The sequence below is a fragment of the Sinocyclocheilus rhinocerous genome, unplaced genomic scaffold (genome assembly GCF_001515625.1).
Source record: "Sinocyclocheilus rhinocerous isolate Xijiao unplaced genomic scaffold, SAMN03320098_v1.1 scaffold2040, whole genome shotgun sequence".
In the NCBI taxonomy this organism is placed as follows: Eukaryota; Metazoa; Chordata; class Actinopteri; order Cypriniformes; family Cyprinidae; genus Sinocyclocheilus; species Sinocyclocheilus rhinocerous.
This window is the reverse complement of record NW_015647007.1, coordinates 68,593-74,587: the sequence shown is the minus strand read 5'-3', so window position 1 is coordinate 74,587 and position 5,995 is coordinate 68,593. Positions and strand designations below refer to the sequence as shown.

At 47.0% G+C, this 5,995-nt stretch overlaps 1 pseudogene; it reads right to left on the bottom strand.

Moving 5' to 3' along the window:
* Nucleotides 1-789: 789 nt before the first annotated feature.
* On the bottom strand, nucleotides 790-3,895 carry LOC107708192 (uncharacterized; annotated as a pseudogene).
* Between the last annotated feature and the right edge of the window lie 2,100 nt (nucleotides 3,896-5,995).

Here is a 5,995-nt window from a genome sequence, read left to right as displayed (position 1 = left end):
ACCTCCTGAAGGATGGGGGCTCTGTGTTACAAGCAACACACAGGCCCAATTGGTCCTGCAAGAGGCGATCACTGTCTATTCCTTCGGACCAGACCACTTATCAGACCACTGACCATTTTGACACTCTTCAAAAGTGTGCCCAATTTCTTTACACTTCCTGCACACTACTTCCTGACATGCCTCGGCAAAAGCCGCTTGTCGTATACCTCCTGAAGGATGGGGGCTCTGTGTTACAAGCAACACACAGGCCCAATTGGTCCTGCAAGAGGACCACTAGCTCACTGTCTATTCCTTCGGACCAGACCACTTATCAGACCACTGATAAGAACAGATGTTTTCTTTCTTATGATTTTATTATGGCTTAAACAATCATTGATCATATAAACATTTCACATTTGTAGTTTAAAAAAAAAAAAAAAAAACACCGGTCCACAGGCTTAGTTGTTTCATCACTTTGTACAAATATAAGAAATAAAATCAATGTGTCCTTTAAAGTTACAAGGCATAAAAGGTATAAAAAAAACTCTAAAATACAATCATTAAAAATGAATTTTTTAAAATCAACAATAGGAATAAAAATGTAAAACATGACATTGATAATGAACTTCCGTTGTACATGGGCGAGTTGAGCCTTTATTAATATTTTTCACCATTCGGCTCTTCCAAACAAAGTCCCTAGACCAACCGCTTCAGGCTCCCAGAGGAGACTCTCTTAAACCGTGGCACCGCTGCCCCTTCCAATTTAATGTGCAGGGCATCTACGGGCAGCCAGGCCCCCACCTCCGAATGTCAATGTGCGGCGTACTCCTGCATCCTAATCTTTGCCAGCTCCATGGTGGTATGAGGAGACACCTGCACCTGCTTCCCCACCAGCAGGTTTCTGGAGGTCCAAATGGCATCTTTCACACAGTTTATGGTGAGCCAGAGGTTAATTTGTGGAAGTTTTGGCTTACCCTTCTGGCTCAAACCGCTCATTATCAGTTTGTAGGTTAGGACCTCCCCTGCTGGTAGGCACGGGAATTGCTGGGGACCAGCCATTGCCCACAGGTCCCTCGCAGCACTGCACTCCCAGAGCATATGCCTCACCGTTTCGGGCGCGCCACACCCTGCCCGTGGGCACGTTGGATTCCTTGCCATGCCTCTGGAGTGCATCACGGCCCTGACCGGGAGGATCTCATGGACCGCCATCCACGCCAGGTCGCGGTGTCTGTTTGAAAGCGAAATGGGACACACTGCGCCAAGCTACCTGGGCTTCTTTTTGAGTCAGCCTGCGCACTGGGCTCACCTTCTCTCGCTCTTGTACAAGGGAGAGAATTGACTTGTGGTTAGTTAAAATGTCTAAGCTTTCTTTTTCAATGTCAAGCTTTTTAAAAAATTTCTTAATAAAATCATATGTGTCAGATTGATTACAAGCCATAGGTCTTGTGTGGTCACTTTCCAGAAGATTTATACTTCTGAGGTAAGACCCCATCCAAAATCGAACCAATGCTGTTGTCTTATTACTATTTGTTAAAGCTGTGTGTTCTTAGGTAAGACCCCATCCAAAATTGTCTCATTTTCGTTGGATGGGGTCATTGCATAACTGATGTGCAGGGCGGTGAAGCGGCTGCCTAAAAAAAGGTGGGGGTCTGGGAGGCCTTTTCCACCATTTTCCGGCCTTTTCTTCACGACCTCCCTCTTTAGGCGCTCCCACTTGGACCCCCATAGGAAGTAAAACACCTCCCTCTCCAGCTCCGCAAGGAATCGCCGAGGGGGACTAAAAACAGAATAGACAAGTAAAATCAGCAGTAAAATTAGTCTTAGTCCCCAAAACCCCGGTCTTTGCCTAACTTTCCCTAACATGTCAGTCCAGTTTCCCCGTCCTCCACTGTCTTTGTCAAATTTTACTCCTAAAACTTTAAAATTGTTGTCTTTAAAAGCCAAATCGAGTCCACCGGTGTCCACGTCTCCCCACGGCCCGAAGAGCTGGGCCTCGGACTTGTTCCTGTTAAGCTTAGCGCCCAAGGCCGACCGTACCAGTCAGTCAAGTCCAGTGCTCTTCATATAGATAAAACGTCCATGGCTAAAAGAGTTATGTCATCCATGTATAAACCTCAAACCTCAAAACGTTCGAAGGTCGTGTGGCAGAAGTTGCTAAAATGGCTATAACTCCAGAAAGGAATGAGATCACTAAACCCAAATTGGCACACATATGCACGGGCTCAGTCTGTGGTCATTTGAAAAAGGGCGCTGTGACTGACCACTTGGTGGTGCTGTAAGTTGAAAAAAAAGAAAAAAGGAAATGAAAAAGGACAACCAAACAAATATGAAAACACCTGAAACGCTGGGGGATGGTAGTACCCACCCCCGTCTACAATGTCACCGAGCCTCGCCCCGATCGGCCTGACGGTGGCTCTGCAGCGACGGAAAGTACGGCATCGCTCATAACTCCCAAATGTTTTGTCACTGAGCCACGTGCCTTATGTCATCAGAATCCTTGGCTCGAGCCGAATGAGAGGAGAGCATCAGAGGAGAGATCTCAATAAACGGCAACTACTGCATCTGTTAGGAAATCCCTCCATGAGAGCCGAGACAAGGCCCTCATTGCTTGCTCTGCTATTCGTCACAATAAGCGGCAATCCCCAAAAAAGGGAAGCACTTCGTTTCTGGAGACACTGCAATACCAGGCCGATGCGTGGAGTCGACGGAGCAAGCCCCGGCTCCAGCTCCGTGATCCAAACATCCATTTAATATGCAGTCCCCGGGTAGGGGACGTATCAGATATTAAACTGATAAGAACAGATTTTTTTTTTTTTTATTAATAACAAAATACACTTTACAATAATCAAGATAAACATTTCACAAAACCAAAAAAAAAAAACGATCTTCTTTGCATCAGTCAGAAGAAAAACCATTCACAACATAACTCAATCTTCTTTACAACATTTGAAATTAACATTTACTACATAAATCACACTATAAATTAGTCTTCTTTTACCCTCTCTTCACATCCTGGTTACAAAAGAATTACACTCAACTCAAATTACACATTCACCCCACCCCAACTCTTGGTATCCCTCCCCATACTCTCCTGAGTTCCTCCTCCCCATAACACTCCTTATAAACCTTGACCTCGGTTACAACTTTACAAAGTAAACGACCAAACAACCATTCAGGAAACATACAAGACACTTGCTTTTTCACACATGCAGTTCTCCACGCCCTCAAGATATATTTTCCATGCGAAATTACCCCACACACAACTTTCCTGCGCTCTTGCTCCATTTCTTTCAATCCCTCCCCTCTCAGTACCAGATATCTTCTAATAGATGCCCCCCCCCCATTCTTTCCACCATCTCATTACTAATTGCCAGAGCACCACTGCCCCGGGACATGACCATAAGGCGTGTTCAATTGTTTCCTCCTGCCCACAGCCCACTGGACACAAAGGTGTCCTTACCTGACCATGCCTGTACAGACGCTCTCTTACAGGCAACCGGCCCAGAGCTGCTAACCAATTCAAATCCTTGCAGGACCCTGCCAAAAAAGAAGGTTGTAATATAGACATCCTCTCCGCCTCTTCCACCAACTCGTCTCTTAATCTACTGTACAACTTCCTCTGATCCAGAATCAGCGACTGTTCTAAACACCAGGGTTTTCGTACTATAAGGTCTACCACCTTTTGGTAATGTTCCGGCCTATCTGCTGACCAAGGCCTTGTCCCTTCCCACGAGATCATTGACCTCAAGGAAAAGGCTAACCAGAACTGAGCCAAAATCCTTGCATTATGTCCTGAGCTCAGGGCCACCATACCTACTGAGAAGGAGGAGAAAAGGGCCTCCATCTTTAGAGGAATACAAGGCACTCCTCTTCCACCCTCCCTCAGGTGGCGATACATCTGAGTCCTAGCTACCATCTCAACGCCATTCCTCCAGAGGAAAGAAAAAACCAACCTCTCCAGTTTCCTGCCGCACCAAAAAGGCACTGGAAAGATGTATGCCAGGTGGTTTAGGCTTGGAAGAAGGTCCGTCCTCACCACCTCTAATCTACCCCATAAAGAAAGCCCCCTCGAATTCCATCTTGCCACTTTTGCCTGTACTACCTTAAGCCTAGTTTCCCAATTCTTGTGTGCACTATTTCTCCTGAAAAAGCGAATACCCAGAATTGTAATGCCATCTGGACACAAACTATATCCACCTGGCACAACTGTTCTATCTGCCCACCGCCCCGCAAACAGTGCCGATGACTTATTGACATTTACCCGAGCCCCTGATGCCTTACAAAACTCCTGGAGAATCCTGTCTGCCACCACAAAATCTTGCTCAGAAGTCAGGAAAAGTGTCATGTCATCGGCATATGCCGCCAACTTTACACTCACTCCCCTCCCACCAGGCAAATGCAGTCCAGTCAGGGATGGGCCTGAACGTAGTGCCGCCATAAGAGGCTCAAGCGACAAAATGTGGAGCAGAGGAGACAAAGGGCATCCCTGCCTAACCCCACCCCACCCTGTTGTCCTACTATCTCGGAATAAAAACCATTCACCCCAATTCGACTCTTGACCCTGGTGTATAACAGTCTTACCCAGGCCCTGAAAATGGGACCAAACCTCAACTGCTCCAAAACTGACATTAAAAAGGCATGACTTACTCTGTCGAATGCCTTCTCCTGGTCCAAACTAAAGATTCCCAAATATAACTGGCGCTGTTCAACCCAACTAATGATATCCCTAATCAAGGCTAAATTCCAGCTGCCAGACCTACCTGGCACCCCGCAAGTCTGATCAGGAAGGACGACTAAGCCCACCACACTTTTTAACCTCTCCGTTATGACCTTGGCCAACACTTTATAATCTGTTGTGAGCAAAGTTATTGGCCTCCAGTTTGCTAAATCCTCTTTCTCCCCTTTCTTATACAAAAGGGTCACAAAGCCAGTCCGCATAGTCGAAGGCAACTCTCCCTTTCTCAGACTCTCCTGATACACCTCCACTAGCTCTACCCCTACCAAGGGCCAGAAGGATCTATAAAACTCAACAAGAAGACCATCCCCGCCCCAGAGATGTACCCTTTTTGAGTGAAAACAAAGCTGATTCTACCTCCTGCAAGGACAGCGTTCCTTCCAACCCCTCCTCCTCGTTAAGCACATCTGTCAACCCTTCCAGGAAGCCTCCAGCAGCTGGGTCCAAAGACACCTTACCACTGAACAGCTCCCTGTAGAAACTTGCAGCCACCCGCAACATACCCTCTACATTAGACACCACCCCTCTCTTCCCTGCAACCTTTCCATAGAACTACGTTGCCGACCTCTCACCGTGGAAAAAAAATACCTAGTCGGCTTTTCATCCAACAGCCGTTTCTGGGTCCCTGCCCATAACAAATAGGCTTTAGCCTCACCCCCATAAAATTATTTTATGGCCCCCTGAAGGAACACCGCTCTATCCCACCCCTCAGCAGTACCCAGTGCTCCCCCCGACCACAAGATCTGCAACTCCTCTGACCATTTGCGTACCTGAGTCCGTTTGCGCTGCACTTTTGCAATCCCCCAGCAGCGGCAAAAAAAGGCTACTCTCTCCTTCACTCCCTCCCACCAAGCCGCCTGTGAGACATACAGACCCCGTAAATTTTTCCAACAGGCAAGTAGCCTTTGCAGAACGACAACAAAGCTCCTCTCTTTCACATAGGATGTATTAAACCTCCAAACTCCCCTCCCGCTCTTCAAACCCCTACCTCCACCCAAACCCCCACCAGGCAGTGATCTGTACACCACATCGGTTGCAAAGTATAATTTTCGGCCTTCACCTTATCAGGCAAAAATAAATAATCCAGGCGTGATGCTCCTTGCCTACTATTTCTCCATGTATAAGCAGGTTCTATACCCCCTGCTACCCTAAATGAATCTCAGAGAGAGAACTCTCCCACCAGCCATGTTAGCTCCACACCGGAGACATTATCTACTGATACATTAAAATCCCCCCCAAGAACAACAAAACGATTGGTGTACAGAACCGGAGCCAGGTTTT